The sequence below is a fragment of the Acinonyx jubatus genome, chromosome B3 (assembly GCF_027475565.1).
Source record: "Acinonyx jubatus isolate Ajub_Pintada_27869175 chromosome B3, VMU_Ajub_asm_v1.0, whole genome shotgun sequence".
NCBI classification, from domain to species: domain Eukaryota; kingdom Metazoa; phylum Chordata; class Mammalia; order Carnivora; family Felidae; genus Acinonyx; species Acinonyx jubatus.
Genome location: NC_069386.1, coordinates 97,237,461 through 97,254,641, shown reverse-complemented (window position 1 = coordinate 97,254,641; position 17,181 = coordinate 97,237,461). Strand labels below are relative to the sequence as shown.

The 17,181-nt window shown below is 41.5% G+C and overlaps 1 protein-coding gene across 2 annotated transcripts in view; it reads right to left on the bottom strand.

Moving 5' to 3' along the window:
- The window catches only part of FRMD6 (FERM domain containing 6), a 238,860-nt gene that overhangs the window by 144,043 nt on the left and 77,636 nt on the right, over window positions 1–17,181 (bottom strand). The gene's annotated exons all lie outside the window — the stretch shown is intronic.

Sequence of the window (17,181 nt, the reverse complement as noted above, 5' to 3'; positions counted from 1 at the left end):
AAACAAATGACAGCAGAGTAATATAGACAATGGCAGTGCCAGAGAACATGATACAAAAGAAAGATAATATGCGTGACAAATTGTCTGCCAGAATTCTAACCCAAATAGCCCTTGACTACTGGGGATCCACTGAGCTCATTTCCATCTTGCTGCAAGGCTAAGCCTTGCCTTTTTCTGTTGAATGCCCAGAGGAAGAATAAGAATACCACTGCAGTTAAGATTTGTCTGAAGGACCCTCAAGGTTACCTTCATGGACAGGCACAGTCATGAATCTGGTGCCATTTGCACAGAACCCCTTAGAGATTTGGGGGTGTCTCTGCCCCCTCATCTGTATTTCTAGAGAAGTCACCTCACTCTACATTTAAAATTCAGTGTTAGATGAAGCCAGCTGTGAATTTTCATGTCTAGCTTATCTGTGTACCTCAGAGAACTATTAAAAAAAGCCTAAAACTGCTCCATGGCCTGTGATATTTTTGTAAAGAATATGGAAAAGGGCAGACAGTAGCATCACCATATTGACTTGGAAACTTCTAGTAGTGAAGAGTCTCTTGAAACGGCTCATTCTGTAATAGCTCAGCGCCTCATGGCATTGAGTTCCTCTGGCCAACAGAGATAACTGAAATTCTTGGCTAGTGGCCCATTGGCACCTCCACCCTAAGGAGCCAACATTCTAGATGAAATCAAAACAATGAGCTTACGGTTTGGCTGCTGCTTTGCTCTGATGGCTTCTAATGTTGTGCATCACCTGTCATCGCCAGCAACAACTTGGTTGAGTTATTAAAGCCAAAAAAAAGCTAAAATAAAATCTTTAGGGTATTTTTAAACATTGAGTGTACTCATAACTGGGGGTGGTTTTATAGTCATTTCCTTAATGATACAGAAATACATACACCGGGTGCCTGGGTGGCTCCGTTGGTTAAAGATCTGACTCCGCCTGAAGTCATGATCTTGCGATTCGTGAGTTCGAGTCCCTCATCAGGTGAGCTCGAGCCCATTTTGGGTGAACACGAGCCCCACTTAGGATGAGCCCCACTTCTCTCTCTCTCTCTCTCTCTCTCTCTGCCCCTCAGTCACTTGCACTCCCCCCTCAAAAAAAAAATTAAAAAAAGAAATACATAACATCTGTTACAGCTTGGAGGATGATGCAGTCATGGCAGTAACAATAATAATAAGAATCAGAGTTTATCGAGCACTTACTATGTGCCAGGTGATATGCTTTGTAAAGGTTATAAACCTGTAATCCTTATAACAAGCAAGATAGGTGTTAATATTCCTATAAGTGAAGAGATCAAGACTCAGAGGTGTTATGTGATCCAAAGTCATATAGCTAGGAAATGTGAAACCTAGATTTGCCTCGAGGTCCTGCTGCCTCTCAGGTCTTTGCTTTTATTTATTTATTTATTTATTTATTTATTTATTTATTGGGGGGGGGGTAAAATCTGTTTTTATTTTTTATTTATTTTATTTATTATTATTTTTTAATATAACTTATTGTTAAATTGGCTAACATACAGTGTGTAAAGTGTGCTCTTGGTTATAGGGGTAGATTCCCGTGGTTCATCGCTTACGTACAACACCCAGTGCTCATCCCAACAAGTGCCCTCCTCAATGCCCGTCACCCATTTTCCCCTGCCCCTGCCCCCATCAACCCTCAGTTTGTTAAGAGTCTCTTATGGTTTGCCTCCCTCCCTCTTTGCTTTTAATCCCTCTCAGACCGGCGTCAGAAGCAGACAGTTTACTTTTGAAACTTTAACTAGGTGAACTCCAGGATAGGGTGGTCTACTGAATTTGAGAGCTCCTGGGTGAAAGCTGGATGGCCTGATCACAATTTCATGTCATAAGTTTGCATGAAAATAGAGAAAGGGATCATTTTCCCCTGAAAACAAACTTGGGTTGTGTGTGTATATGTGTGACGGTGAAAGGTGGCTTACTGGGCAGGGACTCAGATGTGATGGGGAGCAGGGGCACAGGATGCCCTTTGCTGGAGAAGCCAAGGGGGCTTCCTGTGGTGAACAAAACCCTCTAAGGTTACAACAGCAGCCCCAGGGAGTGGAGTGCCTGGTGGGAAGGAAGAGCTTCATCTCTCCAGGCCGTCACAGAGACAGAACACTCTGGAATCATAATGGAGCAGAGTGGAATCACAGAAGAGCAACAATCACAGCTACCGCTTATTCTAAGTACTATTCTAAGTGCTTTACATGGATCAATTAATTTGCACTCACATTAGTGCTAGGAGGTTAAGTACTGATCACAGTGTCATTTTACGGACAAGGAAACTGAGTCACAAAGAACTTAAACAATCTGTCCAAGTCACACAAGTATAGAGCTGCAGAGTAGGATCCAAACTTGGGCCATTTGCTGTCAGAACCTACACCCTTTACCACCATTCTGCTCAACCTTTGAGGGGAGTGAACACGCATGAGGCAGACTGGCGGCAGAAGAAACCACCAAACAGAAGGCCAGGATGGAGCAGACAATGCGTGTCAAAGCATTTCATCTCAGTCTTGGCAAGAACTTTCTACCACACTGATGATGGTGGTAACCGCTCAGCAGCAAAATTGCAGAGAGCCTTGGGATCTAATCACCATGTTATAGAAGGTGCCGTATGGACGAGGTATAAGTCACCTCTCTCTCACAGGTACTAAACCCAGACTGATGATCTCTCTGCCCAAGTGGCATCTTTGTCCACTTTCCCTATTTCTGTCAAAGCTATGTCAACTTGGAGGCATCCTGACCCGTTCCCTTCCTTCATCAGTGACACCCATCTCCACCAAGCACAGGCCTCGTATGTTTACCTGGGTTTTGCACTAATGCTTCATGGGTCACCCTGCCTCTGTCTCTCCCTTCTAAGCTGAACCAAATGCTTCTCCTAGGGGAACCTTCCAGAGTTCCAGGCCTGAAACATTAGAAACAGCATTAAATGATGAATCGGGACAGCTCTGCCCTGTCCTAGCTCTGCCACTAGGTAAGTGACACTGACAATCATTTCAACCCTTTGGATCTTTGATTCCATAATCACCAAGGAAGGAGTTGGAAGTGATGCTCTCCAAGGTACATTCCAGAGCTGTAATTACATCAGTCATGCATGAGCCAGGTCTTGGCTTTTACACTTGCCTATGGATTTCTGTTTGAACTTTTAGGCCTCGTGCTCAAAGCCCTATATAAAAATTTTCTCATTCCATTTTGTAGGCTGGTCATTCCTCCTATCATACTGTATTCATTTCCAAGTCCCAGTTTTTCTTCTCACCGTCCTTGCTTCCCAAGAAAGTCCAAGTCTTCCCTCTACACTGTACATCATCATGGACACTGTCCATGGAAGATCTGGTCTTGAGAAGCTGAGGGGGCTTCCTATGGTGAATGAAACCTGCCAAGGTTACAATATAAACCACAGGGAGTGGAGTGCCTGGTGGGAAGGAAGAGCTCCACCTCTCCGGGCTGTCATAGAGAAGAAACACTCTGGAACCATAATAGGCAGCTTCTCTGAGTGTTTTTTCTCGATCTGGTCTTGAGAAGCTGAGGGGGCTTCCTACGGTGAACGAAAGCTGCTGCAACATTTAATTCTACACTGAATATATGTACAATGGTAGACTGTGGCCAAAGAGCCTGGACTCGGGAGCCAGACTGCCTGGATTCATATCCTGGCTCTGCTATTTACCAACTACTAGTTAATCACTTTGTGCTTCAGTTTTACCACCTATAAAATGGGATCATTAAAGGGGCTGCTTGGCAAGATTGTTGTGAGGATTGATACATGTAAAACGCATAAAGAGTTTCTGGCACCTAGAAAATACTATGTAAATATCATCTATTATTCTTATCACAACTAAATTTCACATACTTTAAATAACTCTTAAATTGTTTCATGCATGTCGATATTGCCTCCCCGAGGAAATAGCAAGGATCTTCACCATTTTCTATTTTTTTATGTCTTAGCAAACGATTGGTTCTTAATAAATGCTTTGAGGGATGCCTGGGTGGCTTAGTTGGTTAAACATCTGACTCATGATTTTGGCTCAGGTTATGACCTCATGGTTCGTGAGTTCCAGCCTGTGTCAGTCTCTATGCTAACGGTGCGGGGCCTGCTTGGGATTCTCTCTCTCCCTCTCTCTCTCTGCCCCTGCTTTGCTCATGTGTGCTCGTGCTCTCTCTTTTTCTCTCAAAATAAATAAATAAACTTAAAAAAATGCTTTGAATGAGGGTATGAATTAAGTAAATGAGTAAACAAATGACTGAGATACCGTCCAGCCTCAACAGGAGGGAGAAGCAGGTATGAAATCTATTTTATGTAATTCTGGAGGAAAGAGCCCAAATATATACAGGACTTCTTTCATGCCCCACATCATAGTTTACTTGTTTGCAAAGGATGAATATCATACTGTAGCTGTTTTGCAGGAGGATACCAGAGCAGGGAAAATACAATGAGAAAAAATATCAACCTAATATCGGTTCCCTATCAGTGGGCATTTTTAACTTTAGGAAGAGTTGGTTCCTAGGAAGAAGAACCACATTTATTCATTATGAGAACCAAAACATAGGGAAAAAAAATGCACATGTAGGAATTAAAAAACTATAGCTGTTATTTTTATTTTTATATTTATTTTTATTTACTTATTTATTTTTTTATTAAAAAAATTTTTTTAACGTTATTTATTTTTGAGACAGAGGGAGACAGAGCATGAACGAGGGAGGGTCAGAGAGAGGGAGACACAGAATCCGAAACAGGCTCCAGGCTCTGAGCCGTCAGCACAGAGCCCGACAGGGGGCTCGAACTCACGGACCGCGAGATCATGACCTGAGCCGAAGTCGGCCGCTTAACCGACAGAGCCACCCAGGCGCCCCTATAGCTGTTATTTTTAACAACATATTTCTTGAAGATAAAAAAAAGTTTTCCTTTTACTACTAACTACCCAAATTTCAAATTGAGGAGTCTATTTCAGATCAATAAGGGCCCGTCTGTCACTAGATCATTAGAAGAACATTAGCAGAGAGTTGACACAACAGTGTCCACACCGGCAGTGGATGGATGACAGGGTAAAACAGGGAGGATTTGGTGCCCTGGGTGGGCACATGTCTTCTTCCAAACAAACACCTGAAGGCAGGCAGTGGGGACCTACATGATACATCACAACTTAAACCATTTTGGTTTGGCCAACCAAGATGTGTATGATGTAAACAAACAATAAAGACCCTAAATCTGCAACCAGTAGCTTCTCCTTAAGGTCTTGGTTTCTTTCTGAATCTTTATGGCCAAACTGTGAGAGTTGGAAATGAGAATTTGTAACGGATTTACTGACACTATATAATTCCATACATAAGAATATGAAAATCCTCTGAAAATGTATATATGTGCCACTACGTTGAGAAGTTATTACAGGACAGGAGAGAAAGTAAAAAATACGTGTGGAATAAAATGGTAAAAATGCCCTTATTTCATCAACTCATCTTTTTACTTATTTTATTGTGAATTCTAAATGTGTCCAGATGAAATGTGTTTATTTGGCCTTGAAACTTCTCAATAATGTACTGAAGGGGCATTTCATGAATGCTAGGCAATACAAATTTCCTATAAAGCAACCAAGCTTCCTTAAGAAGTGCTCTGGAAGGATCCTGGGTGGCTCAGTTGGTTAAGTGTCCGACTTCAGCTCAGGTCATGATTTCACATTCCATGAGTTCCAGCCCCACATCGGGCTCTGTGCTGACAGCTCAGAGTGTGGAGCCTGTTTCAGATTCTGTGTCTCCTTCTCTCTCTCTCTGTCCCTCTCCCACTCGCATTCTGTCTCTGTCTCTCTCAAAAATAAATAAACATGAAAAAAAATTTAAAAAAAGAAGTGCTCTGGAAGGAAAATTTCTCAGAGTTTTGTTACATTTCTCATCACCAAGTCAAACCAAATGCCATTGCCAGGTTGAACAGGAAGACGGTTGTAACAGCAAATTCCACATTCCATTGAAGGTGAGATGACATATATATATATATATATATATATATATATATATATATATATATATATATATTGTGTTTTTCAGACCAAGCATGATTCTTAAGGTACTTCCTGTTTATAAATTGATCTCACAGGTGATCTAGACCAAGGTGTACTTAGCAGTGGTATGGGGCAGTGGGAAGGCTTGGAGCATCTTAATGCCTTTGGAAGACCTGTGAGGTCTAGAGCCATAGAATGGGCTGGTTACAATTCCTGAGGTGAAAATATAGCAAAACTTCAAAGTAATAAGTGTACTCATCACAGAGAAGATAAGGTCATCTAATGGCTGTAACTCATCAAGTGGGATGGTCAGTGGGCCAATATCTAAGCTGTCTTGGTGGACAAGGTTCTTGATTTCATCCTGGTCTCTCATGATTGATGACCCATCTCAAAAACAAAGAAAAACAATTCTCCTTTCTGCCCTGTCCCCCAAAACCCCAAACATTAACTCTGATACCTCTTTCTTGAGAACATTAGAGAATATGACAAACCGTCAGAGAACAACAAAGACTTCCACTTTGATCAGCAGAATAACATATTCACAAATACTTACTGAGCCCTATGTTGGGTGCTTGAACTAGACAAGTAAATAAGACACAGTTCCTGCTCGAAAGGAGCTCACAGTCTACTAAGATAAGGCTTTGTGTCTCAAATGGAACATGCATGGCCAGGTGAGGCTTCATATCCATAGTAGAGGATATTTTTTAAAGTCTTTCACCTGTGATGGTTCTCATAAGATAATCTGTTACTTTATGTCTTTGGGGATGAAATTATTTTCATACTACATATAGTTGTTTGGCTTAAACCTCACACATTTAATGAAAAAAAAATCATTTCCAGGCTAGAATGATATATACGTTTCTTTTGCTCAGCACAAGCACTGGGTAGACTCTTTGAATCTTAACAACACAGTAAAATGTGATGTCAAGAATTTGGCAAGTATCTAGAGAAAATCAACTGAACTTTAACTTTCCATTTTTATTGCCCCCTCACAAAATGGACCAGAAGAGATACAGACATATAAACTTACTGATTTACATCTTTCAAAATATTGTGTTTTTCTACAGTGTATTAGTTTTAAGTGTTTTACATCGTTCCTTAACCCATACGGAAATGCACTGTACATGTTTCCAGAACTTGAGAATTCCTCTAGATGGGGGGAAGAAAAGAGAATGTTTATAAAACTTCCTAGAGAAGACTCACTTTGTTTAATCCCCTCTAGACTGTGAGCAACCTGGGGCTGAGGAACACCTTCCTCATCTCTGTCACTTTGCATCTTCTTCAAGGCCTGGGTTATGGTAGGTGCCCCCAAAACATCTGTTGAATGAATGGATCGAAGAATATCTACATCTTGAAGAAGGAGGTAATAAGTAAAGAAAGATGGGGAGAGGCTGAGGAAGAGGGAAGAAGCATTTACACAATTTAGGAAGTATGGGAAGATGTGTGTACAAGGAACAGTGGCAAGTGACACTGATAAAGTCGATTGGGAAGGGGTGGTGACAGAGGAGATTGCAGAGTCTCTCTGCAGCCACACTGGGAAAGACATCTTCTTTCTATTCTATTATGATCGGTAGGTTATCATTGTTTCTTTTAAAAAAAATTTTTTTTTCAACGTTTATTTATTTTTGGGACAGAGAGAGACAGAGCATGAACGGGGGAGGGGCAGAGAGAGAGGGAGACACAGAATCGGAAACAGGCTCCAGGCTCTGAGCCATCAGCCCAGAGCCTGACGCGGGGCTCGAACTCACGGACCGCGAGATCGTGACCTGGCTGAAGTCAGACGCTTAACCGACTGCGCCACCCAGGCGCCCCCAGGTTATCATTGTTTCATGTTTTCCTTTAATTAGTTTTTGAAGGCCACACTAGCTCAAGCCCCATTAATACATTGTCATTTGGTCCCTATATTAATTTATGGGAAAAAGAAGCATGCCTTCTGGAGCCACCGTGTAAGGCTGAGCAGTCTGTGCACTGCACAATTCCTGGGAACTTGCAGTTCAATGTGTGGCAGCCCAGTGCTCCCTTAATCTCCCTGTATGTATAATGGAATACATTTACAAATTTATAAACATCCTGAGAAATACAACATGTTTGGAAGATACTTTTTTTTTTTTAACATTTTATTTATTTTTGAGACAGAGAGAGACAGAGCATGAACGGGGGAGGGGCAGAGAGAGAGGGAGACACAGAATCGGAAGCAGGCACCAGGCTCTGAGCCATCAGCCCAGAGCCCGACGCGGGACTCGAACCCACGGACCGCGAGATTGTGACCTGAGCTGAAGTCGGCCGCTTAACCGACTGAGCCACCCAGGCGCCCCTGGAAGATACTTTTAACGAACCTCTTTACCTGTTCCTTAAAGCAAACGATTCTTCTATTTTCCCCAGTTGTGAGAGCTATACTGTAAAAACAGATGTTTGTTTTTGTATGTGTGTTCCTTCCACATTCTAACTCTCAGTGATTAAGGGCCACCTGCTTGGAACTCTTCCATACTGGATGGAGTTCTGTTGTTGGAATGCATGGGTTCTAATCCTGGCTCCATCACTTAGTGTGTAATCTTGTGCAAGCTACTTAGTTTCTCTGTGCCTCAGTTTCCTTAGTTACAAAACAGGAGTAATAAGAGCTCCCACCATATAGGGCTGATGTAAGAAAGAATTGAAATAATCTATGTTAAGTGCTTAGCACAGTGATTGGAACATAGGGAGTTCTCCTAGGTGTTAGCAATTATTATTATTGCCAGTACTGGACTACCAGGTTTGGCCTGCTAGGCAGAGCTCCTCCTGAGCCCCTAGAGCTGGGACTGCCCAGCTAGGGCCTTCCCCTTTTCAATGAGCAGGCAGGTATCAAATGTTCTTCCCAGGCTACTCATTCCATGAGAGTTAGCCAGACCATCCCCAGCTGCAGGTTGATAGACCACACACACACACACACACACACACACACACACACACACACACTATAAGCACACATACTTCCTCTCTATTCTAAGAACTGCCAACAACAATGCTATAGAATCGAGATGTTGCTGCCATCCCCATATCTTTTTTTCCAGATGAGACCATTCAAACATAATTGTTAGATCTGAGAGGAAACCCAAGAGACACAAAATGTTTCATGGCTAACAGCAACAGAATGATAGGTTTTGGCAAAGGATGACCACCAGAAAGGAGAGAGAAAACAGATTTTGTTGTTTTTGGTGGTGGTGAGCGTGTGCATGTGTCAGATGGTAAATAGAGTGGGGGATATGTAAGACCTGGAAAGTGACATGGAAATCGATGATCAAGTTGGTGTTGGGGGGAATCTAGGGTCAGACAGACAATTAGAGAGGGGAAAGTTCACTGGCAAGGTGAAGGTGAAGGTGAACCATAAGGACCAGGGGATCAGAACACTTACTTTCTCATTTAATCATTTACTTGTTCATTTGGAAAATTGTTACAGAGTAGTGACTACATGCTGAGATGTGTCAGATGCAGGCAATCAGTAGAGAATAAGTGTTCCTACCTTCATGGAGTTTATAGTCTAATCTAGACAAAAAGCACATTCTCAGTGAGAGGTTGTATCCTAGAAGTAAGAGCAAAGCATTATGGAAGTTAGGGGTAGTATGTGGCCTGTTGCAGTGCTTTGGAGAAAAGCACTGTTGTTCCTGGTGCTTTCCGGGAACAATAGTATGGCCGAGGTGCATCATGGGAGTGGAGCAAGATGAGGGCGAAAAAGTAAACAGGAGAAATACCAGAAAGAACTTCTTAGAATCAAAGGTTAAAGAGTTTGCTCTTGATTTTAGGGCGCTCTACTGTGTAAGCCTTAAATATTACTCAAATCTCAAGGACTGGAATCTAGGGAGGGAAACCGAGTGGCCATTTTCTTAAAAATGACATAATATATGAATAAAAGCTCAGCTGAGAATATTTGTTGGACAGGCCTTCCTCCCTTATGTTGTCATGAGAGCTGAAGGACCATCCCTGCCTAGAGCGGAGCATTCTCCAAAGACGAGTGAACATCTTCCACCCTTCCCAGCACCTCTCCCACTTTATAGCGAACCTTGTGGCAGCCCTTATGTTTGCTGTGGGTGAGTTTCATAAAGCCATAAAGAAGAAAAGGAAGCTTATCACTTACTACCTTCATGTAGCCATGTTCTAATTCCTTAGCCTGGCCTTCAAGAACATCCAACCTCTTCTTTTAATTTTTTTAATGTTTTAATTTTTTTTTTTGGAGGAGAGAGAGACAGAGCATGAGTGGGGGAAGAGCAGAGAGAGGGGGAGACACAGAATTCGAAGCAGGCTCCAGGCTCTGAGCTGTCAGCACAGAGCCTGCTGCAAGGCTCGAACTCACGAACCATGAGATCATGACCTGAGCCGAAGTCAGACGCTTAACCGACTGAGCCACCCAGGCATCCCTCATCCAACCCTTTCTACCTGTGCTCTTACAACTCCCCTGCACGAATCCTCTTTTCCAGTCAAATGAGTCTCAAACACTCCATGTACTTCCCTGCTTTGGTGCCTCTGACCCTGTCCTTTTAAGGGCTTAGCCCTTCTCACACTCAGTTTCCTCATCTGTAAATTGGTGATAATAATACCTTTATTCAGCATGTTACATGGATCATGTGTCTCAATGTACCTATCACAGTGCCTGGCATGAAAACACTGTTTGGCACACGTGAGAAGCTGCCAATTTCAGGTTCTAGATCCTTGTCGGTATGTCACAAACTTCAATACTGAAATGTTTTCAGGCTTGGGTAGGAGATGGGCACTGGGAACTGGAGTAGACTGGAAAGGGCAGGCCCGTCAATGAGCATGCAAGGAAACAAACACAAAAACTAAAAACACAAAAAATGAAAATAAAAACAAACAAAAAACCATGTCTGGAACCTCATTTGGCTCAAGCCTACCATTTATTTTGCAACCCCTTTGACTTTTGCCTCCTTACTTTAGGTTATAAATATCCTTCCTTTTGTACTTCTTTTTCATCCACCCTACGTGCCACTTATTTTTCACTTCATATTCTTTGTAGCATTACTGATATTTCAGTGTACATTTTGTGACTTTCAGAACCACAATGAGAATGAAGTCAAGCTACATATGTAAGGTGTCGAGTGCCTGGCACATACGTTTTAGCTTTATTGTTTTGAATAATAATAATCATGACCATAGAAATCTCTTAAATTCAGAGACCAGGTCTCTAAGACTTCCAAGAATCTCTTTCCTGCTTGTTGACTTGGTGAAGAATAATAATAACAATAATAATGACTACTAATTAAATGGTTGTCCACATGACAGGACCTGTTCTGAGTACTATGCATGCCTGAACTGATTTCTGCTCATGATAACCCTTGAGGTAGGCTCTGTTAGTATCATATAATATCATATGGTAGAAATAAGAAAACGGACACATCAAAAGATAAGTAACTAGCCAACTTTTGCAGGTGGGAAGTGACAGAGTCGGGATTTGAACCGGTTGGGCTGGCCCCACAGCCCATGTACTAAACTACTGGACTGTATTCACTCTCTGACCAAGTTCTATTCATCCTTAAAGGCCCAGCTCACACGCTACCTCCTCTCCAGCTTCCCATACAGAGTTGGCTGAGTTACTCCAACTTCTGTACTCCCCCTGCACTTTGAATATACCTCCCCTATAGCAACGTTCACAGTGAATATTATTTATGTGTGTGTTTATCCGTATGTGAGTTTCTTAAGGAAGAATCTGTAAATTACTCATTGTTATACACTTTGCAGAGGGCTTGGCACATAATTGATAAGTAAAAATATGTGTTGAAATTTAATGGAGCTAGTAGGACATCAGTAAAATTTGATGTCTATGATGGTGGTAGCTATGAGATCAAACATGGGTGAATGGAAATTTCAAGTGAAAAGAAACAGTGCTAAGTTATTGGCTGTTTTGCTATGGTTTTTACAATATTGCTGCCGTTGTTTTTGTCCTTTTCTGGGTTGGAGTAGCTAAAATGACTCCTATCTAAGATGTCTCATTAACCGGAGGCCTCCTAGTCCTTTTTAGTTACATGTCTTTCCACCCCAACCCTTCTGAGGAATTATCAGTTCATGGCAGGTGTGACTGCCCTGTGAAAGCCACAGAAGAAATAAGCAATACTGAAATGTATGCCACTTAGCAACTATTAATATTTCACCAGAGGTTACATAAACAAGCTAAAAGAATGACTGAAGGTACCCCACCTCAATGTGAGCCAAGGACTCATATTTTATAACAATGCCTTCCGTAGTACTTTAAAATTTATAATCCTTTCCCTTCCATTACTTCATCTGATTCTTACCATAGCTCATTGGAATAGGCAGGAGAAGCTCAAGGAAAGAAAGACACTTGCCTCATGTTCATGGCCAGTGCAAGATGGAACCAGGACAAGGACCTGTTTTCCATACAACATGTACACAACAGGCCAAACAAGATGGTCAAAGTAACTAATTCGATATTGGGACACTCCTGTCCCCAGCGTGCATAGATCTGTACTGTTACGGGCTCTGAAGACAGGGAAGATTTTGCAGATGGTGGAAAATGGAAACACTGAGAACTGGGCCAAGAGATAATATGCTGGGGTTCAAAGAAAAGATGGAGTTTGTTAGTTTAGGGGTGGAAGGACGTATTGGGTGATGTTTACTTATGGAGCACAGAAACAAGGTCTGTCACAGGAGATAATATGTTGAATTTTATAGGATAAAGATTTTAAAAAGCAGTCTGCTTCAAAAGAAGAGATGAGATAGGCATGTGTAGAGCTAGAAGACAGAGGAATTTTCAGTCGGTGTGAATGGACTTGGCAAACTACATTATGTTTAATGTTCCTATGTGTGCTTTTAAAGAATTCTTCCTCCTCTATGTCACTGCCCCTCCTACTAAAAGATACATCAGATTCTTTGTGCCTGTTCTCATCTCATTCCCCTGTTCCCACCTATACTGGGCTTACTGTCAGTCCCACAGGAATGTGGAGACATTCAGAAGCAGGAAATGATCAGAAGGGCTCCTTTGATGCTGGCACATACACTTGCCTTGTGCTTCCTCATGCTTTGTCCCTGTGGTTCCTGCAGACTCCATGCACCCTGGTGTCAGAGACTCTTCCTACAAATCGTCTTCCTGTGTCTTGGGTGTCAAGCCTGCCCTGATCTTTGAATTATTTTGACTCCCCTTTATCTCTCATATGCTGGCTGCTCCTCTCCCCACCGCTGACCACAGGGCTCAAGCTGGATTTGTTCTGGCTCATGGTCACACTTGATGGCCGGTGACTGCCTGGTGCTGACAGGCACCTGGTGCTCCAGTGCATATCTATTTTCTTAAAAAATGTGTGACCATAGCTGAAACTGGCTGAAATAGGGTGACATTTGCCTCATTTGGGAATATCTACTGATAGGTTCACGTTCGCAAGGATACAGCTCATGTCCATGAGCTCTTGCTGGTTGAGACAGAGAGAGAAAGAGAGAGAGAGAAGGGAAGGGAAGGGAAGGGAAGGGAAGGGAAGGGAAGGGAAGGGAAGGGAAGGGAAGGGAAGGGAAGGGAAGGGAAGGGAAGGGAAGTGAAGAGAGGAGAAGAGAAGAGGAGAGAAGAGGTTGAGTTCCAGACATCTGCAAATGAAAAATAAGGCAGAGACATAGCAAATTCCAAAGTGCAGCTGAAGGCACTGCAGTTTGGGCAGCTGAATCCCATTAAAAAATCATGTGAAAGCTCTATTCCTGCCATTGTGATGAAGAGGGAAAGCAAATGTCTGAGGGTTTCACAAAGAAAACAATTTGTGACTAGAAGACTTAAAGTTCTGTAAAATCTCATGAAAATGGAAACAGTTTGATGGGTACCCAGGAAGTCCATGAAGTATAGCCAGTACAGGGAGGTCACAGAAAGGTAATTCCACTCCCCTCAGCCAGGGAGCACCTATGGGAGAAGTCAAAGCCAGGTGGGCCCCTTCAGCTGACGTAAGACCAAAGACCTGACACACAAGGAGCGCAGACAAAGCTGTCTTTATAATCATAGCCTGTCTTTTACACAATCATTTCATGTCAGTAGAAAATCGACCTGAATTCTTTTCCTCCAAATTTTTATTTTAGATCATCTCTGGATCTTAAAATTAAAATTTAAGCCATATTTTAAAATTACATTAAGTAATAAATCTTAAGATGAAAATTTAAACCATTCTCAGCTATAAACTAGAATTAATGGAAGTGTTCCTGGCAGCCATTTTGAGTAACTGGTGGGCATCAACTCTCTAGACACAGAAGAGTTATTTTTATAGGCTTCACAGTGTGTTGGAAAAAATCCACATTGGTCTTATAAAAAAGCAATGGGTTTATATTTTATTTTAGGATTACAAAATCCATATAGATATTAAAAAATACACACTTTTTTCCTAGGGTAGTTTTAAAGGTTTGGTGAATATTTATATTCTGCTTTTGCACATATACTGCCCTATATGCTTGGAATTCTTTGGGCCAATAAACTCCAGGGCACGTCCAGAAAAGGGAACTAGAAAGGCCGAGTGTAAGGGAGAATTATCACACCTCTCAGTCCAAAAAGATGAAGGCTGGAGGCAGAGAGGACTGATGCTTACTAAACCATAAAGAATAGGGTAGGGAGAGAACACCAAGGACTGTCCTCAAAATGAATCAAAGGTAGGTTTGGCATATATAAAAGAAAGCATGAAGCCACACAGTGGCTATTCATTCTATGGAAACCATTATCTAAAGAGATGTTTCAAGTAGAAAATAAAAAATAGGCTGGAGGATGATGAATTTAACAAGAGCTAAGCTAATGATTACGGGATTCTGGGAATGCCTCCTAGAAAGCAAACTTAGCTCCACACCACTCCCCCCACCTCCCACCCTCCATTCCCGCAAAGTATTCCTAGTTGTTAATTTACAGTAAAGCTACTTCATGAGAAAGACAACCAGGCCTGTGGTCTGAACTATAAGTGGAGATTCTTCTGTTCTTTTTGAGAATGACAGCTTTGGCATGTGGTCATCTGCCCTCAACCCTTGCCTCTTGTAAGGTAAAGTGGTCCACACTCCTGAATTTAATAACTTGGGTATAAAAAAGAGAAGACACGGGGACTTTCTTCATTACCATGATCTGAATACAAAAGACCAGCATGAGACTGGTTCAGCAGTAGCATCATGGGAAGTCAGTATGCCCCCAGAATTTCATTAATACACATTATGTCTAATGTACAATTCCATTCCATGGCTCACCTGAGATCTGGCTCTTCACAATATTTACTTTCTTGTAAAGTACTTAAGAAGAATAGCAGATTGATGTAGGAGGAGAGAATACCTATTTCACTTCCAGAAATCTCCTTTTCATCATCCCTCCCAACTCCCTTCTCCCTTGTCTCATACAGGCAGAAAGGATGATAAAAGGCACAGCAGGGTATTGGCATGAAATAATCCCCAGGGTGGGAGAGGGTGGGGAGGTGGTCCCTTCGGAATCCCAACACCCTGGGTCACCTCATTGGCCTGCTTTCCTTCTAGTGAGTGACTAGTTATGAGCCCCAGCAAGGGCATGTGAAAGCCCCAATTGAGAACACAGTAGGATTTAAGTAACCCATAAACCTGTTGTATACTCACTCCCTAGCCCATCTTGGGCAGAAGCCTATCCATAGAACTAATCTTTCTCAGAAATAAAAGAGGGAAACCTCACTTATAATTCCCAACTGCATCATTAATAAAAATAAGAGCCAATGTCTAGGTAGATCTCCTTCTATTAGATTATTTTATTATGGAGGAGTGCTGGTTATGGAAAAATCATATAAAATAACTTAAGAATCATGAGAAAAACGAGTCCTCTATCTTCCCCCAAAAATGTACTATTAAATTTCAAATAGATCTGTAAGCCTTTGACTCTTCAACTGTGTATTAAAATGGAACAAAAGGACTCCTTTGAGGAGACAGAATTAAGTTTAGTTGATGGAAAGTAAAAACTCTTTGAAATTAAAGAGTTCCCTTTAAGGCCCTGGGGTTCTGAATTAAACTACATTCTCTTCTCAACCACCTTAGACATTTGTTTTTAATAAGTCTTTACAAAGTAAACAATTTAAAAAAGGACCTCAACTGTGTTTCTGACCAGCAAAATAAGTACAGATTCCAGATGTTTCTCATTTTTCTATGTCACTAATTCAAAGTCAGAAATCTCTTGTTTATTGGACATTTATTTAATCCTAATGTTTTATATACCTCTGTTCCAAGAATCTCCTTTCCTATCTCTGCATCCCTTCTCTCGCCAAAGTCATCAATTTGTTAGATTTATTAGTCATAAATCTATTTATATCAGTATCTATATAAGATATTAGGGAAATTTCCTTCTCCCGAAATCTTTAAAAATTGGATACATGTTGTGTTTTGTAAGTTGAATAGAGGTTAGGGAGGTAAATCACCTTTCAGAGTTCTCTTTATGCCTTCTGACTTCTGATGCCTGCACTTGGGTCATCCCGTTGGCCTTTTGGATTTTGCTCTAAAGGGCTGATAGGTATTAGAGGAACTAATTGCAGACACTACTCTGTGCTCTCTTAGCCCTACAGGTCGGCCATGGATGATGGATTTCTACACTCTATCATGTATTTAATTCTACCTGGCCCCATGCTGGAGTTCCAGCAATGGCCAAGGAATTAAGAGAGCAGAGAGCTGAAAACAGTAAATCTCCATGGAAAAGATAATGTAGTAGTGGTTGAATCATGCAAGGGAGATACACTTGATCTCTCCCCTTTGTGCTTGTTTTTAATGGTATGAAGTCTAAGGTGACATTTTTGAATGTATAATTCTATTAATAATTTTTTAATCATAGCTAATATTTATTTAGCCAGGCACTGTGCTAAGTGCATCTAGATTATTTTCATTATTTCTTACAACAATACTAACAAGTAGATTCTTTCATTGTCTCCAGTTTACAAACGAGGAAACAGTCTTAGAGACTCCAATACCTACTTGCCCATGAAATATGCATGCTACAGAGAAGAAATCATGTAGATCTCTGCAAGGGAGGGATATCTTGAACAAAGGCATTTTGGGGGCAGCATTTAGCAATCACTTCAGAATGACAGCATAATTCATAGATTAGCAGACATTCATAGGTATGCACAGGATTACACCAAATTACATTAAGGCTGGTGGTGAAATGGCTGCTGGGAAGCTATCAAGACTGGCTTCCAGAATTAGAGATAACAAATACTGTTCAGACCTCAAACATATCCTAAACACTACAAGAGAACAT